Source organism: Lampetra planeri, chromosome 2 (genome assembly GCF_965212315.1).
Source record: "Lampetra planeri chromosome 2, kcLamPlan1.2.h2, whole genome shotgun sequence".
Classification (NCBI taxonomy): Eukaryota; Metazoa; Chordata; class Hyperoartia; order Petromyzontiformes; family Petromyzontidae; genus Lampetra; species Lampetra planeri.
This window is the reverse complement of record NC_136108.1, coordinates 31,839,896-31,857,679: the sequence shown is the minus strand read 5'-3', so window position 1 is coordinate 31,857,679 and position 17,784 is coordinate 31,839,896.

Sequence of the window (17,784 nt, the reverse complement as noted above, 5' to 3'; positions counted from 1 at the left end):
TTAGAGATTCACTTATTTTTGCAAAGGCACCACTGCTGTACAAGCGTCTGTGTATTATGCCGAGCTTAAAAGGTGGCGCATGGTGCATGTTTGTATAGTCAACAGAGATGTGTGTGTGTGTGTATCCTCCACGTGTGTGCGCGTGTCTGTGCCACGTGCGAGCGTGTGAATAGCTAACAGCGCCACTCCGGTGGGTGATCTCATACGACGGACCACAGAGTCACGTCCACTGCCCGCCTCGATCATTCGCCAGCAGCGTTTCAGATGCTCACGACGTGTGAGAGAGTGAGAGAGTGTGAGAGGGTGTGAGAGTGTGAGAGAGTGGGAGAGTGAGAGAGGGTGAGAGTGTGTGAGAGTGAGAGAGAGTGGGAGAGTGAGAGAGGGTGAGAGTGTGTGAGAGTGAGAGAGTGTGTGAGAGTGAGAGTGTGTGAGAGAGTGAGAGAATGTGAGAGAGAGTGAGTGAGAGAGTGAGTGTGTGAGAGAATGGGAGAGTGTGGGAGAGTGTGGGAGAGTGTGAGAGAGTGAGAGAATGTGAGAGAGAGTGAGTGAGAGAGTGAGTGTGTGAGAGAGTGAGTGAGAGTGTGAGAGTGAGACAAAGACGGCCGGGCGTGGTGTTGGCCACTCACCCCCTCGTGTGCCGTGCCGGCCTTCATCAGTGCTCGCTAACAGCACTTGCCCCAACAGTCTGTTGTTGTGAAAGGGCGATGACGAAGGGCCATCGCCCGAAACGTCGCCTATTATATTTGTTCTCCTCTTCAGGCGACAGTGTCTCAAATATTTACAAATTGCTGAGCGACTCCCGGCCGCCCGAACGAATAAGCAGGAAAATGAAGACAAGGGCGGTTAACAACATTTACAATAACGCGTTTTTATATAACAGCGTCATTCATGCAAATTGCATCTCGAAAAGCTTAACATTTTGACCCACCACACACACGCACGCATCTTGAAATCCCCTCCTCCTCCCCCCCCACTGGAATAGAAACAAAGCGTTCTAATAAAAGATGTACAAGAGAACACCGCAGACGAATAAACCAAAAGGAGACCAAGAGCGTGCAGGTGACCACGTGGGGGGTGCAACACGAATAGCTGGCGACTTCCCACCGAGCCCAGGAGAACAATGCTAACAACATCATCGGTTTCTTTTTTGTGGAGGGGGTGCGGATAAGATAACACATTGTCCTGCGGAGGGAGCTGGTAGGAACGTTGGATTGCTCGGTCAATGGCCAGGGTCAACGGCGGCGTGCTGTATTCCGCAAATATGGCCGACTGTGAGGGCGGGCACAAGCCGGCGTGAGTAGGTTAAACGTTGAGTTTTATAAGGGCACCACGGGGTGACCAGCCCCTCCCCACCCAACCCCATCCCTCCCACCCCTACTCAGCCCCACTCTCCCCACCCATCCACCTCCCCACCCTTCTCACCCAGCCCCTCCCCTCTACACCCAGCCCCACCCCTCCCATTGTTGGATGCACGACGGACAGACAGAATAATCCCGTGGGCTGGTGTAACCAGGAGGTTCCTACCAGTATAAAATGTGTCGTTAAACCCACCACCATCCGACACAGCCAATTAGTAAGGGTGTGTCACGTCGACAAAACGTGCCAATTCGTTACTCGCCCGGCACACCGGCGTGTGGGAGAGTAACTGCGCAGCATTTGCAATTCGAGTACGGTGACGTTTCGCCAGCAAACTGCAAGCGATCTCATCGGGCGACAGCCAGAATTGGTCGCGAAGCCCTCCGCGTTCAATCAACGCGAGCAACGGCAGTCGGGATGTGGATGCGTGCCGCGCGCAATCGCTGTTGATCGTGCTAATTAAGGAACCCCATCCACCCCCAAATCATTGAACCCTTCCCGACACGTCGGCTACGAGCAGCAAGAAATGAAGGACGTTCCAAGCGTGATCGTCTGGTCCCCCCCCACCCCCTTCTCCGCGCGTTCGTCGTGCCTGACCGGTGTTTGCACTAAGGCCAATGGCATAGCGTGATAGCCCGACACACGCCAATGCCTCCACTGCGCACGCACGCACACACACAATGTTTGTTCGGCTTGGGCATGAAGAATTGGCTTTGATATACCTAAGACGAGTGTAAGACCCTTATGAATTTAAATAATATTTATTTAGGAATTTGCCCCAAGAAAGCCTCTCGTGATTGTCAAAGTTGTTCTGTTTGTTTGCTTCATCCTGCTGTGTGCCGGTTTGGAATTGTTTGGCCGGTGTAGTTGATGATGAGTACAGCTGCAAGTGCCGTGTTACAGCGACCCGCTCTCAACGCCGTACTGCTGGATAATGATGATGATGGTACTTCTCGATTCAAAGCTTTCGTGACTGCAGGGATTCATCTTCTTGGTTCTTTCGGTAAAGTCACGTAGAAGGGAAATTAAAAAAAAATTGTATTGTTTTATTTGGATTATTTTATTATTTCCCTTCTACGTGACTTTACCGAAAGAACCAAGAAGATGATGGTACTCTTTGTTTTTTTCGGTAAAGTCACGTCGGTAAAAAATTTAAATAAATAAAATTACTAATTTTGCTGGAACAGTCAACACCTGATGACGGTTGCTTGTGTTGCTTCCGAAACGTCGTGATTTTATTTAATTTATTTTAATTTTCATCATCCCTACCGAAAAAAACTAAGATTATGAATCCTTGCAGTCACGAAATCTTCAAATCTAGAATGAATGGATGATGATGGTCTTCTCTCCCAACGCCTTTCGATCACGAGGGTTGTTTGATCATACCTCGCCACGGTGGACGACGCAAATCGGTGACGACGAAAGTGCTTACGACTGAAACGTGTATCACTCGCCTGCTGATGTTGGCCGTAATCGGGATTCGAACTCGGGTTTTGCGGGGGCGTAGTGCGGTGTGCTAACCGCTGCTACCACCACTCTCTCTCTCGGTCTCTTGCACGTACACTTAAGCACTTTCCACTGAAACTCCACGCAAATAGCCCTGTGCTATAATAAACCAACGCAAGCAGATGCCTACTCTCTGTACTGCCTCTTGTAAGAAATGCAGCATCGCCCCGCACGTCGGTGTCTTGCACATGCTCCCATCTCTGTGTGATCCACTAACCCCGCCGAGTAGGTGGTGGATAGGAGGCTTCTTCTTGGTTCTTTCGGTAAAGTCACGTAGAAGGGAAGTAATAAAATAATAAAAACAAAACATAATAAAACCATTCTCACGACGTTTCGGCCACGGCTGCTTGCGTTGTGGCCGTAACGTCGTGAGAATTGTTTTATTATGTTTTGTTTTTATTATTTTATTACTTCCCTTCTACGTGACTTTACCGAAAGAACCAAGAAGATGAATCCCTGCAGTCACGAAAGCTTTAAATCGATAGGAGGCTTGTTAAGCGGTTATCATTCAACCACAATTTAGTTTACGCAAATAAACATACAACACGAACAATACGATTTGCCGTGTAGGCTTCCGTGCTTGTGCTGTGTACGGCTCTCCGCCGTCTGTGTTTTTTTCTGGTTGTTCCACACGAAGTCCGACGTTTCGTTCCACGCGCTCGCGAGGTTCTTCAGACATTTGACTGGGAAGCGCCGGGCACGTGGAGCGGGGAAAAAAACCCATCGCAGATAGCTAGAAACATTCATACGCACGCACACACATCCATCACAACCGCGAAAACCCACGCAGTGAAAGTACCGTGCGTGGTATAGACACTTTGCTGCATTGCCATCACTTGGCAGGTGCAGTGATTGTCCGCGAATGAAGAGGTCTACTGGAATAACTTGATAACCCACGTGGTACGCATTTATTCATTAAATAACCTGTCGTGGCTTCTTTGACACCCGCGAATGAAGAGGTCTACTGGAATAACTTGATAACCCACGTGGTACGCATTGATTCATTAAATAATCTGTCGTGGCTTCTTGGACACCCGCGAATGAAGAGGTCTACTGGAATAACTTGATAACCCACGTGGTACGCATTGATTCATTGAATAATCTGTCCTGGCTTCTTTGGCACCCTTGACAATTCACCATTTAGTATGTAAGTTGTAAATGTGCCTTCTCCCCACGGATTGGACACGCAAGAAATGTGATCACTTGTGATCCCCCACACCCCCACGTGGTCTCAACAAGAGTCTCCTCTCTCTGCACGATGGAGCTGGAGCTTTTGTGGATTAAATTTTGACTTAATTTTATTAATTTTTATTATATTTAATTAAAATTTCTATCTACGTGACTTGACCGATAGATGATGTTTGATTTTTATTGTTTTATTATTTCCCTTTCTACGTGACTTTACCGAAAAAAACAAGAACACGAATCCCTGCAGTCACGAAAGCTTGAAATCGAAATTTACCGAAATAACCAAGAATATACTTTCGTGGATTGTCAAGGTTTTTGTTCCAGGACCCAATGAATCACTTGGAACTGCGTTTTACACACGAGTTTACCGCAGCGGCACAACTTACGTGGTGATAGTGTACTGCTACGCTGGCAGTAGTGCACGAGGCCAAACAATAATAATATAAGTTTTTTTTTTTAAATGAATACATTCGTCAATAAAACTGTGGCCTAAAATGGAGGGGAGGGGGTATAATAGGCGACGTTTCGGGTAATAGCCCTTCTTCAAATCCGTAAAATAAATAATTTATAAATGTATAATAGATAACGTTCTTCATACCCCCTTCGTTGTTGATGTGCTGTGATGAAGGGCCATTGCCCGAAACGTCACCTAATATATATTATATTCATGGTTCTTTCGGTAAAGTCACGTAGAAAGAAAATAAATTAAATAACAGAATACGACGTTTCGATTGCAACACAAGCAATCGTCATCAGGTAGAACTAAATTTGAGAGAGAGGCAAAACAGAGACACGGAGACACACAGACAGACACACAAGCAGAGAGAGACAACACAGAGACACACAGAGAGACACACACAGAGACAAACAGAGACCCCAATGTCTCTGTGTGTCTGTGTGTTGAGTTTTGTTTATTTATTGGAACGCAGCTCCATCATGAGCGACACAAAACGCTGCCAAACGTTGTCCGTCACCACAGACGTTATCATCACATTCGTGTCCCCCTCTATATGCCGTCTTAACCTATACACGCACACAAATTATTCAGTGATAACTGGTTACTCCGTTTAAAAAAAAATCTACTCGATTTGTTCAAAAGTTTGTCGATCATACAAAAGTCAACACACGTAATTTATTCGTTAAGCGCTCTGGCAAGACCGTCGCAGGAATCCTCCAAATGAATCACAACATGATTGCCGATCATTTAAGAATTGTATTTTACCGGCAATTAAACTGTCGCTATGTTTCCAATTAGAAGCAAGATAAATGACTACACGTGTCAGATTTTTTTTAAATATGCATATTTATATCCTACCTCGTATTCACTCCGTCCTAAATGAATGTTTTTTTGTATATATGTGGAAGATAAAAAAAAATAAGAATGTCAGTGGATGGAGTGGTTGGTGCGGTGGTTTGCACTCTGTGTTGTAGACCCGGCGATCTGAGTTCCATTCCGGGCCCATGTAGGTGACAAAGACAAAGATCCCCCGTATAGCCTGTAACATACTGTCGGAGCAAGTGCTGTTAGCGAGCACCTATAAAGACCGGCACGGCACACGAGGGGGTGGGTGGCCAACACCACGCCCGGCCGCCTCTCTCTCCCCCAGTGGCGATGTTTACACATCGCACTTGGTACTCATTTGAGGCTGAGTCGACCTAGGTGAAAACCATGACCGGTTCAGATAATCGTCACCGGTGTTGGCCATGAGCTGGATTCGAACCCGGGAAGCCAGGTTCGTAGCGCAGCGCGCTAACCGCTGCACCACCGCTCCCCATGTAGTTGAACACCAGCGGCCAACCACAGCCAACAACAAACTCGCACTGACCTGCGTGGTGAAGTATGGTCACAGAGCTCTCGATGACAAACGCTCCTTTAGTTTATTTTGGCCAGGAAACTCTTGCAAATCAGATCAAATTCCGGCGTCTCGAATTCTCACTCCTGTCGTTTTTGTTTCTTTGTTGTTGTTGTTGTAACCTTCTAAACCGCGTGCTTCGACTGGGCATGTATTGGGGAAAAAGAGCTTCACAGCTTATCGGATTTATCTCGTCTAAATAAAGATTCCGATTCTGAAATAAGATTGAATTTCAAGGCATTCGCCCACAAGATTAATCACGAAACAATGCGGAATTGATTCTACGGCTGCTGTTTGACCATACTTCACCACGCTTTGTCATTAAGTGATGATGAAGGGAAGGGGGAGGACCGGTGTAGCTATCACTCACTCGCCGACGATGTCTCTCCGTGGCCGGGAATCCAACTCAGGTTGCCAGGTTTTAAATCCTTTATATTAAGTTCACTTGCTTGCTTGCTTGCGCGCTTACGACCGTGCAAATCTTTCGGTCGTTTTTTAACCCACTTCCCGTGATCCAATCGAGCTGACATTTTGCACACAGACTCGTTGTGCGTGACAATTTATTTTCGTGAAAAATTTTTTCCCAAATTTTTCCACTTTTTCGGAATTTTTTTTTTCATATTTTATTTAAAATACCAATGTGATAAAAATGAAACTCTTACTCAAGAAAAACAGAAATGAATAATAAAATAAAACCGATGCCACGCATATAAAGGATTTATAGTGAAAAACTTTGTTTTTACGGGTTAATTTTTTTTTTATCACACCGCTCCCACCACATCCTCGGCATCCTACTCCCTTTGATCCTCCTCCTCCTCTCTTGCTGATAACCCAATCCACGTGATTGTATCATCGCTGCGCAGATGGCGGTCGCACGGCGGACTTAATAATTCACTCCCTGCATCCACTTAATTCACCCCGCTCGGACGCTCAACGCAAACCGACCCCACATCTCAGGACGACGAAACTCGTGTGGGTTACCGACGTTTTAGCGCGACAGCCCAACCCGCAGTGCTAGTTGCCGGCAGATGGGGAGCTTGATAAAGGGATTACATTTAGTTGCTTCCCTCCCCGCACCCCCCCAAGTTCGATTTATAAATTCCGAGCGAGGTGACAGGAGAGATAGAAAGAAGAGCGAGATGGGGGGAGGGGAGGGGGAGATGTCGTGAGATGAGAGAAGAGAGATGACAGATTGGTACAGAAACGTAGCAGAACGAGAGAGAGAGAGAGATGCAGACACGGGGCAACGAATGAGACCAGAAACCAGATCGGAATGAGAGCGACTAAGTAGCTTCTTAAAATAAAATTTATTTTTTTGTCGATTTCCATTCGAGCCGAGACGTGAATGTGGAGTTCGCTTGAGCTACTTGGGACCCGAGGCACTTTGCTGTATGCCTCTCCAGCGCCACCCCTGTGCAAACCGGCTCACGTCGGAGATTTCGTGATACTCTCAGTAGACACTCACAATAGACACTCACAATAGACACTCACAATAGACACTCACAATAGACACTGCCAATAGACACTCACAATAGACACTGCCAGTAGACACTCCCAGTAGACACTCACAATAGACACTGCCAGTAGACACCACCAATAGACACTCACAATATACACTCACAATAGACACTCCCAGTAGACACTGCCAGTAGACACTCACAATAGACACTCACAATAGACACTCACCGTAGACACTGCCAGTAGACATTGCCAGTAGACACTCACAATAGACACTGCCAGTAGACACTCACAATAGACACTGCCAGTAGACACTCACAATAGACACTGCCAGATGACACCTCCAATAGACACTCACAATAGACACTGCCAATAGACACTCACAATAGACACTGCCAATAGACACTCACAATAGACACTCACAATAGACACTGCCAATAGACACTCACAATAGACACTGCCAATAGACACTCACAATAGACACTGCCATTAGACACTCACAATAGACACTCACAATAGACACTCACAATAGACACTGCCAGTAGACACTCACAATAGACACTGCCAATAGACACTCACAATACACTGCCAATAGACACTCACAATAGACACTGCCAATAGCCACTCACAATAGACACTCACAATAGACACTTCCAGTAGACACTCAAAATAGACACTGCCAGTAGACACTCACAATAGACACTCACAATAGACACTCACAATAGACACTGCCAATAGACACTGCCAATAGACACTCACAATAGACACTCCCAGTAGACACTGCCAATAGACACTCACAATAGACACTTCCAGTAGACACTCACAATAGACACTGCCAGTAGACACTCCCAATAGACACTGCCAGTAGACACTGCCAATAGACACTCACAATAGACACTGCCAATAGACACTCACAATAGACACTGCCAATAGACACTCACAATAGACACTGCCAATAGACACTCACAATAGACACTGCTAATAGACACTCACAATAGACACTGCCAATAGACACTCACAATAGACACTCCCAGTAGACACTGCCAATAGACACTCACAATAGACACTGCCAATAGACACTCCCAATAGACACTGCCAATAGACACTCACAATAGACACTGCCAATAGACACTCACAATAGACACTCCCAGTAGACACTGCCAATAGACACTCACAATAGACACTTCCAGTAGACACTCACAATAGACACTGCCAATAGACACTCACAATAGACACTGCCAATAGACACTCACAATAGACACTGCCAATAGACACTGCCAATAGACACTCACAATAGACACTCCCAGAAGACACTGCCAATAGACACTCACAATAGACACTGCCAATAGACACTCACAATAGACACTGCCAATAGACACTGCCAATAGACACTCACAATAGACACTGCCAATAGACACTCACAATAGACACTCCCAGTAGACACTGCCAATAGACACTCACAATAGACACTCACAATAGACACTGCCAATAGACACTCACAATAGACACTGCCAATAGACACTGCCAATAGACACTCACAATAGACACTGCCAATAGACACTCACAATAGACACTCACAATAGACACTCACAATAGACACTGCCAATAGACACTCCCAATAGACACTCCCAATAGACACTGCCAATAGACACTCACAATAGACACTCACAATAGACACTGCCAATAGACACTGCCAATAGACACTCACAATAGACACTCACAATAGACACTGCCAATAGACACTCACAATAGACACTCCCAGTAGACACTGCCAATAGACACTCACAATAGACACTCACAATAGACACTTCCAGTAGACACTCACAATAGACACTACCAATAGACACTCACAATAGACACTCACAATAGACACTGCCAATAGACACTGACAATAGACACTCCCAGTAGACACTCACAATAGACACTGCCAATAGACACTTCCAGTAGACACTCACAATAGACACTCACAATAGACACTCACAATAGACACTCCCAGTAGACACTGCCAATAGACACTCACAATAGACACTCCCAGTAGACACTGCCAATAGACACTCACAATAGACACTCACAATAGACACTTCCAGTAGACACTCACAATAGACACTCACAATAGACACTGCCAATAGACACTCACAATAGACACTTCCAGTAGACACTCACAATAGACACTCACAATAGACACTCACAATAGACACTCGCAGCAGACACTCACAATAGACACTTCCAGTAGACACTCACAATAGACACTGCCAATAGACACTCACAATAGACACTTCCAGTAGACACTGCCAATAGACACTGCCAATAGACACTCACAATAGACACTCACAATAGACACTTCCAGTAGACACTCACAATAGACACTGCCAATAGACACTCACAATAGACACTTCCAGTAGACACTGCCAATAGACACTCACAATAGACACTTCCAATAGACACTCACAATAGACACTTCCAGTAGACACTGCCAATAGACACTCACAATAGACACTTCCAGTAGACACTCACAATAGACACTCACAATAGACACTGCCAATAGACACTCACAATAGACACTGCCAATAGACACTCACAATAGACACTTCCAGTAGACACTCACAATAGACACTGCCAATAGACACTCACAATAGACACTCACAATAGACACTTCCAGTAGACACTCACAATAGACACTTCCAGTAGACACTGCCAATAGACACTGCCAATAGACACTCACAATAGACACTCACAATAGACACTTCCAGTAGACACTCACAATAGACACTGCCAATAGACACTCACAATAGACACTGCCAATAGACACTCACAATAGACACTGCCAATAGACACTCACAATAGACACTTCCAGTAGACACTCACAATAGACACTGCCAATAGACACTCACAATAGACACTGCCAATAGACACTCACAATAGACACTTCCAGTAGACACTCACAATAGACACTGCCAATAGACACTCACAATAGACACTTCCAGTAGACACTCACAATAGACACTGCCAGGCGCCGGCATTGCTTCACCTAACCGCGAGTCGTGAACGAACGCTTCCCCAAACAAACCCCCATTAAATATGCAAGGAAATTAAACACATTAGGCACCGCACCACGCTTTGCCAACGTGAAGCAAATTGAAACGCACACACACACACACTGACACAGCCACCCACCCTGATGATTGTATCGATTTAACTCGAGGCAATTAAGAACAAAAAGCGATTTGACACGAGGCGCGCGTGTTGGTGTCCGTGTGTGTGTGCGGTAGCGTCGTAGTTAGCGCACTTCGCTGCGAACCCAGCGACCCGAGTTCGAATCCCGCTCACGGCTAGCACCCAGTCAAGTGTATCTGAACCAGTCCTGGGCCTCCCCTAGGTCGACTCAGCCTCAAATAAGTCCCCGGTGTGGTTTGTAAAAATCGCCACGAGGGAGACAAAGGCGGCCGGGCGTGGTGCTGGCCACCCCCCACCCCCTCGTGTGCCGTGCCGGCCTTCATAGGGGCTCGTGCGACTCGCGAACAGCACTTGCACCGACACACCACGTCTACGAAGGCGACACACGGGGACAATCTTTGCCTCTTTGTACAAACACGTGGACGCGTTGAACACACCACCGGTGGGTGGGCTGGGAGTGGGGGGTATGGTAGGGTTAATTAAATAGCGAGCGTCATTCTCGTTCAATAATTCACGGGGAGGGGAGGTGAGGGGGGGCTTTAATTATTAAACGAGTGCCTGATACGCACGGAAGGACGCAAGTTCAAATCCTGGCTGCGGCGGGTTGACCCAGCCCATCATCATCCCCACCCCCGGGGGTCGATAAAGCGAGTACCGATTTGTGAGGAAATCAATGGATGGATTCGCCCCCGCCATAGAAAATTGCTCAGTTCGCAGTCACTTTGGCTACAGGATAGCTCCCTGGACGGATATGCACGGCTGTTGTATACTGCGTAGTGAGTCTCCTCTGTGTGTGCTGTCCTGAACACTACATAGCCCATAGGTGTGTGTCATGACTACAGAGATGTGTATGCTGTACATGCAGACTATACCGGTGTGCATGCCGTGTAGGTGTGTAGTTTGGGTACTGTGTGTGCATGGTGTGTGCGTGTGTAGTTGTGTATACTGTGTTCACAGGTGTACAGGTGTGTGCGTGTGTAGGTGTGTAGGTGTGTTTACTGTTGACAGGTGTGCATGGTGTGTAGGTGTGTAGTTGCGGGTGCTGTGTGTATAGATGTGCACACTGTGTATTGAGGGGAGCGGTGGCGCAGTAATTAGCGCACTGCGGTACGACCGCTTGCAAGCCGACCGAGTTCGACTCCCGGCCAAGGCTAATATCAGTCGCAAGTGGTATCTGAACCGGTCACGCACCTCCCCTAGTACTGTAAACAACATTACCACTTTAATAGGTGCTCGCTAACAGCACTTGGAATATGGTGGCTGTTTGCACTCACACTGCATATGTAGATGTCTGTGTGTGTGTGCGTGTATCGAGTTGGGTATACAGGTGTAAAGAGCGGTGGCGCAGTGGTCAGCGCATTGTCGATGATAAACTGCGGACCCGCGTCTTATTCGAGACCACGAAAAATCATCGGCACACTTGGGTCGACTTAGCCTCAAACGACTACAACTGGTTCGACATTTCAACATCACCAGTGGGGGAGACAAAGGCAGCTGGGCGCGTCACCCCCCCCCCCTTCTCTCCCCTATCATCTCCGGTCAGCCGTTACGGACCTTGATAAATGTTCGCTAACAAACACATGCGGCACCAAGAGCCTTTAAGTCCATAGTGGAAGCACGTATTTTAAAACACTCGTAAACGGAGCTAACGCCTGCTGCACGCACACGATACTCTTACACAATGCGATCGAACTGTCCTTAATTCGCGTACCCGCTGATTTACCGCGTACATGATCAAGAACTCGAAAGACATCGGCAAAAATATCGATCATCATAACGCGTCTTACCTGTGCACTGCGATAGACATGCCCGATGCATTCGTCGGGAATAAAAACAAAAAATCTCTTCTGCCCCTTTGCTCAAATCCACGTGAATGAATGATGATGATAATAAATCTTAGCTGTCATGTGCAGAGTCGAGATGCGTGGATGCGCACTCCACTCCCAGCCCGCGCCGAGAGTAACAACTCCTCCTCGACCGCTGCGCGAGTCGATGGAGCGCACGTCCCTCTATCGCCCTCTCCTCAGTAATTCCACCTTCTTCTGCCACCTCATTTAGAAGCCTCGGTATACCCAATATCCAGCGACCACCAACAACCACCACTACCGCCAGCAGCAATCCAAACTCCCACACACGAGACGCACACACAACCCAACCCCGCCACAAACAGCCACCCACCACCTCCAAAACAGCACCCTGACACCGCCACCACCACCCACCCACCCACCCCTCCCTCTCCCCACCACCACCTCCTTTCCCCCGTAAGCAGTGCTGATGACAAACTCCCGAGATGACTGTCTGCTCACATTTGATGGCTCTTGCCAGCTGGCGGTAAGGTGGTGGGAGAGGGGGGGAGTGCAATTATTTCAAGCCACCGTGGAACCTACACAAGCGTGCCTCGCCTGCGGTTTGGAGCGAGGGATGACATCGATGCGGTTACAAGACGACGCGGTGGGAACGGCTGGGACGGGCTAAGTAGATAAATAAATAACGCCGCAAACAGACGTCTTTGAAGTCCACATCGCGGACTCTGGTCGCATAAGGAGGTGGATTTGACACGCAAGGAGGACTCTGGCACACTACCAATGAGACAGCGTCAGGCGTGGTCAAATTTAGTCCGGATGAAATTCCATCCCTGCCGTTGTAAGGCGACACACAATGTCGTAGCAGCAGCAGCAACAAAAATAAGAATGATGTGGTGGGGGGGGGGGAGGTTTTTGTCGCCACCCGCCTAGAAAATGTGTCAGCATTTTCATTGTGGTCTACACAGTCGTCGAGACTCAAAATCCCTTCCGCGATCCGCCAATCCCACCAGCAGAACATGTGTGCATGATGTCATTTATCTATTCATGAAAACCTCGCCGAGTCTCGCGACTCGTTTTCAGGAGGGTCCTGCAATGGGATGTTTAAATGCGTCTTTTGCATCCTGCGAGAATACCCAAGGGCACGGTGGATAAACACGCAAAGTTCAGCACAGAGGTCCATCAATCCACTTGTTGTGCTCCTCCGATATCGCCACCGTCTCACAACCCAGCGGCTTTGTGAGTTCCACGCATCTCTGCCAGATTCACCGAAGCTTTCCATCCTGAGCGTCTAGACCAGGGGTCGGCAACCAAAATAACAAGAAGAGCCATTTCTTTCCAATTCGGTACAAAATTCAGTATTTCAAGAGCCGCAATGCATCTGAGTACATACGTACTCATCGTCAAGAAGCAGCCCGTAAAGAGCCGCATGCGGCTCCGGAGCCGTAGGTTGCCGACCCCTGGTCTAGACCTACGGGCATGTTCCTACACGTGTGTACGGCGCAGTTAAAAATAAATGGTAAAGGCGCATCCCTGCAATGTCCTGCTCACGCCACAGATAGTTGCGAAGGGCTTTCACTCGAGACAGTTCTAGGGAGCCCATCTAGACGGTCTTTGGCCTACTCTTCCACGCTAGTCAAGACTCTCTGGTAGTCGTGGGAGTTAGCTCACAACAGTTGTTTTGGCCGTTTTCCATGTCTCCATTGTCTTTCCAAAGTGCATGTATGTTGAACTTCTTTCGCACCGTACGTAGCCATCATTGAACCGTGCCCCGGGACCTGATTCGTCGTTCTACGTGCAACAAAGGAGGATCGAAAAAAACATCGCTCACCGTTTAAGCATTCGCGACACCCTTGTTTTAATAAGGGGGGGGGGAGGGTGGGGGCACGTGGACCTGAGAAGGGTCACGTCGCTGGAAGGCAGCAAGCCGAGTGGCAAAGTAGACACAAAGCCCCGACATAAACCACGAAGACGGAGCGATGAGATCGGCTCTCGTGCAAGGTGCTGCTGGCTGGATTGTCGCATCGCGGAACCTGGCATCAGCTCTTCATCCAGCAGTGGGTTGATCATGGCTAATAGTTGTGAGCCAGAAGACGATTAATAAAAAAAACCCACCCAACACATACGAAGCCTTCGCGTGGACAATGTGTCTCACAAACACCAAGATGTCTGTGTGAGTCTGGAGCTCGCAAACCTCGCTTCGCACTGACCGGCTGTAATTCCATCCGGATAAATCTGGGTTCACTGCAACCCCAATAGCAATCGTGGTCGATTCGACTCTTCATTCGAGCTGTAGGCAAGTACTTGCATCGGCCCAGACCAGGTTCTTTGACTTGTCCGTACCATCTGAAGTGGCGAAAGTTAAACGTTAAGTTATATATATAAGAACACGTAAAATTTTTACTTTTAAAGGCCACATAAATTGGTACCACTATTTTGCAGGACTGCGAGGGATGGCGGTAAATTAAAAAAAAACACTAAAAAATGTACTTTCACAGGGCCACATAAATTGGTACCACTATTTTGCAGGACTGCGAGTGATGGCGGTGGATCAATCATGGCTGATGTTTTGACTTTCTTATTCTCTTGTCCACTTCCCTGCTTATACGCAAACTCTTTTCAAGCTTGTTGCTTCCTGTGAAGCGCCTGGAGACGTGGTCGCGGGAAGCCGTTGTATACATGGCATTGTGTTGTATTGTTGTATTTCGATTTAAAGCTTTCGTGACTGCAGGGATTCATATTCTTGGTTCTTTTGGTAAAGTCACGTAGAAGGGAAATAATAAAATAATAAAAACAAAACAATAAAATTCTCACGACGTTTCGGCCACAACACAAGCAGCCGTCCTCAGGTGAAGAACAGAGCTGTCGGAAAGACAGCGTCATAATTATGTTTTATTTTTATAAATTTATTATTTCCCTTCTACGTGACTTTACCGAAAGATCCAAGAATTTGTATTGTTGTGTTTTATTGAGTTGTATTGTTTTATCGTGATGTATTGTTTTGTGTTGTATTGTTTTATTGAGTTGTATTGTTTTATTGTGATGTATTGTTGTGTTTTGTGTTGTATTGTGTTTTAGAGTTGTTTTGTTTTATTGTGATGTATTGTTGTTTTGTGTTGTATTGTATTGTTTTATTGAGTTGTATTGTGTTTTATCATGATGTATTGTATGTGTGACGTTGAAAGCTTTACCGTTTCCAGTGCCACCGGCTTCAGCTTCTGGCATTGAAATATAATTCAATGACCATGGGAGCGAACGTATGAGACACGCACACACGCTTAGTTTGGCATGATTAACGCGTCTGAACTTGAACGCCCGCTTTAAGAAGCCTTGTAATCTATAAAACTGTAAACTATTTTTTTTATTTTACCAGGTTAAGGCCCACTTAGCTATGTCACTGTTTTTCAGAAGCGACCTGGCCACAAATGATAGCTCAACGAAGTGGCTTGTCAACCAACGCATGTGTTCATTCTAAATGCGGAGAGAGAAAACCCGGACCCGGAAAAATACCCACGCGACCACGGGCAGTGAGACACGCAAACTCCAAATCTACAGCAGGCGTCAGGGTCGGGATCGAACCCACGACCTCCTGCATACCGGGCGAGGTAGTTAACATCTCCTAGCTACCGTGATGATGATGAGAAACACGCAAACTCCAAATAAACAGCAGGCGTCAGGGTCGGGATCGAATCCACAACCTCATGTCCACCAGGCGAGGTAGTTATCTCATACCCACCGTCGGTGCGGTGGTGTGCGCGCTGCCCGATACGAATCCGTCTACTTGAGTTCGATTCTCTGGACAAAGTCGACCACCACTAGCGAGTGGCATCTGATTTGATCTTTGCCCCTCCTTGATCAACCCCCATTGACCAGCGTGGTGAAGTATGGCCAAACAAGGCCATCATCGACACGATTATTCAGCAGCAGGTTGATAAAGGACAACGCATTGTAATTTATATGCATTCAAATCTTGACTTAAAGCTTTCGTGACTGCAGGAATTCATATTATTTGGGTCTTTCGGTAAAGTCACGTAGATAGGTTCAAAGAAAATAATAAAAAAACTACGTTTCGATCACATCAGGAGGATGATCGTTTGTGTTGTGATCGAAACGTCGTAGTTTTTTGTTATTTTCTTTGAACCTATCTACGTGACTTTATCGAAAGACCCAAAGACGATTATATGCACTCATTAACCCCCCACCCCCTTCGCACGTGAAGGGCTCACAACCGACGTTATCACACCTATCCCACAATTTAAGGAACGAAAAACGACTTCTCCACAAACCTGGCCGTCCGTCTGATGATGCGAGTTGTAATTACTGCGAAACGTCGTACTCCCAAGATTGTAAATGTTGCGGATTTGCTCTCCATCACACCGGTGTGCCGTACTAGTAACACATTTCCATGTTCTGTTTACGTGACAAACTTCACTGCGTCGGGTGGTGGCGGCTTTAACGACACATTTACATGATCTAACCCAACAAACCCCCGAAATTATGGACGGTATATTCACCTTCTTCTCCAGCACAACAAAAGCGCGCACAAATTAACAGCGCATCCGTGTTCTATCCACTGCTGGATGAAGGCACCGTCTCAACGTCGTCGCCATCCATCTCGGGCGCGTTTCCTCCTTTAAGCTGCAGTTCCGTCACCAGTCTCGTCCACCGGAATTCCCTTCTCGCCACGTGTCTTATCCCCAAGCCTGCACTGTGAGTGAAGCCGTCTCTCCCTCGCAGATATCGCGAGCGAATTGTCACGCGTGACGATTCGATTAACAATCCCGATGCAAGACGTCGGGATTAGATGTGGACACCATGGTTCACAGCGGCCACTTAAGTGCATACAATTTATACAAGTCTAAGATAAAAAAAAATCTTCCGATTCATATTAATCCGCTGTTACATTCCGGACAATAACATATACTAATTAAATTTCGATGTAAAGCTTTCTTGACTGCAGGGATTAATATTCGAGGTTCTTTCGGTAAAGTCACGTAGAAGGGACCTGTTCTTCACCTGAGGACGGCTGCTTGCGTTGTGGCCGAAACGTTGTGAGAATTGTATTATATTGATTTTATTATTTCCCTTCTACGTGACTTTACCGAAAGAACCAAGACGATATACTAATTATATTATTTTTCGTGGGCATCGCAATGGGAAGGCATTCGAGATTCATTTGGGTTCTCACGCCATCTAGCGTCCAAACAGTTGCCCGTTTTCAGCAATTTCTTTGGGGATCATTGCGCACATGGCCATTAACATGTTGGAAAACCTCGGTAGCATTTGATTAACAAGCTGTTGATGAGACCCAGAATGCCAAACCCCGTTTAGTTTGCTTACTCAAAACAAATACTGCCGGATCATATTGGGCCAGAAAGTCGATTTAGGCAGGTTTTACATTTGACCGGTGTTCCAATGTATTTTACAAATAATTGCATTATGCGTCT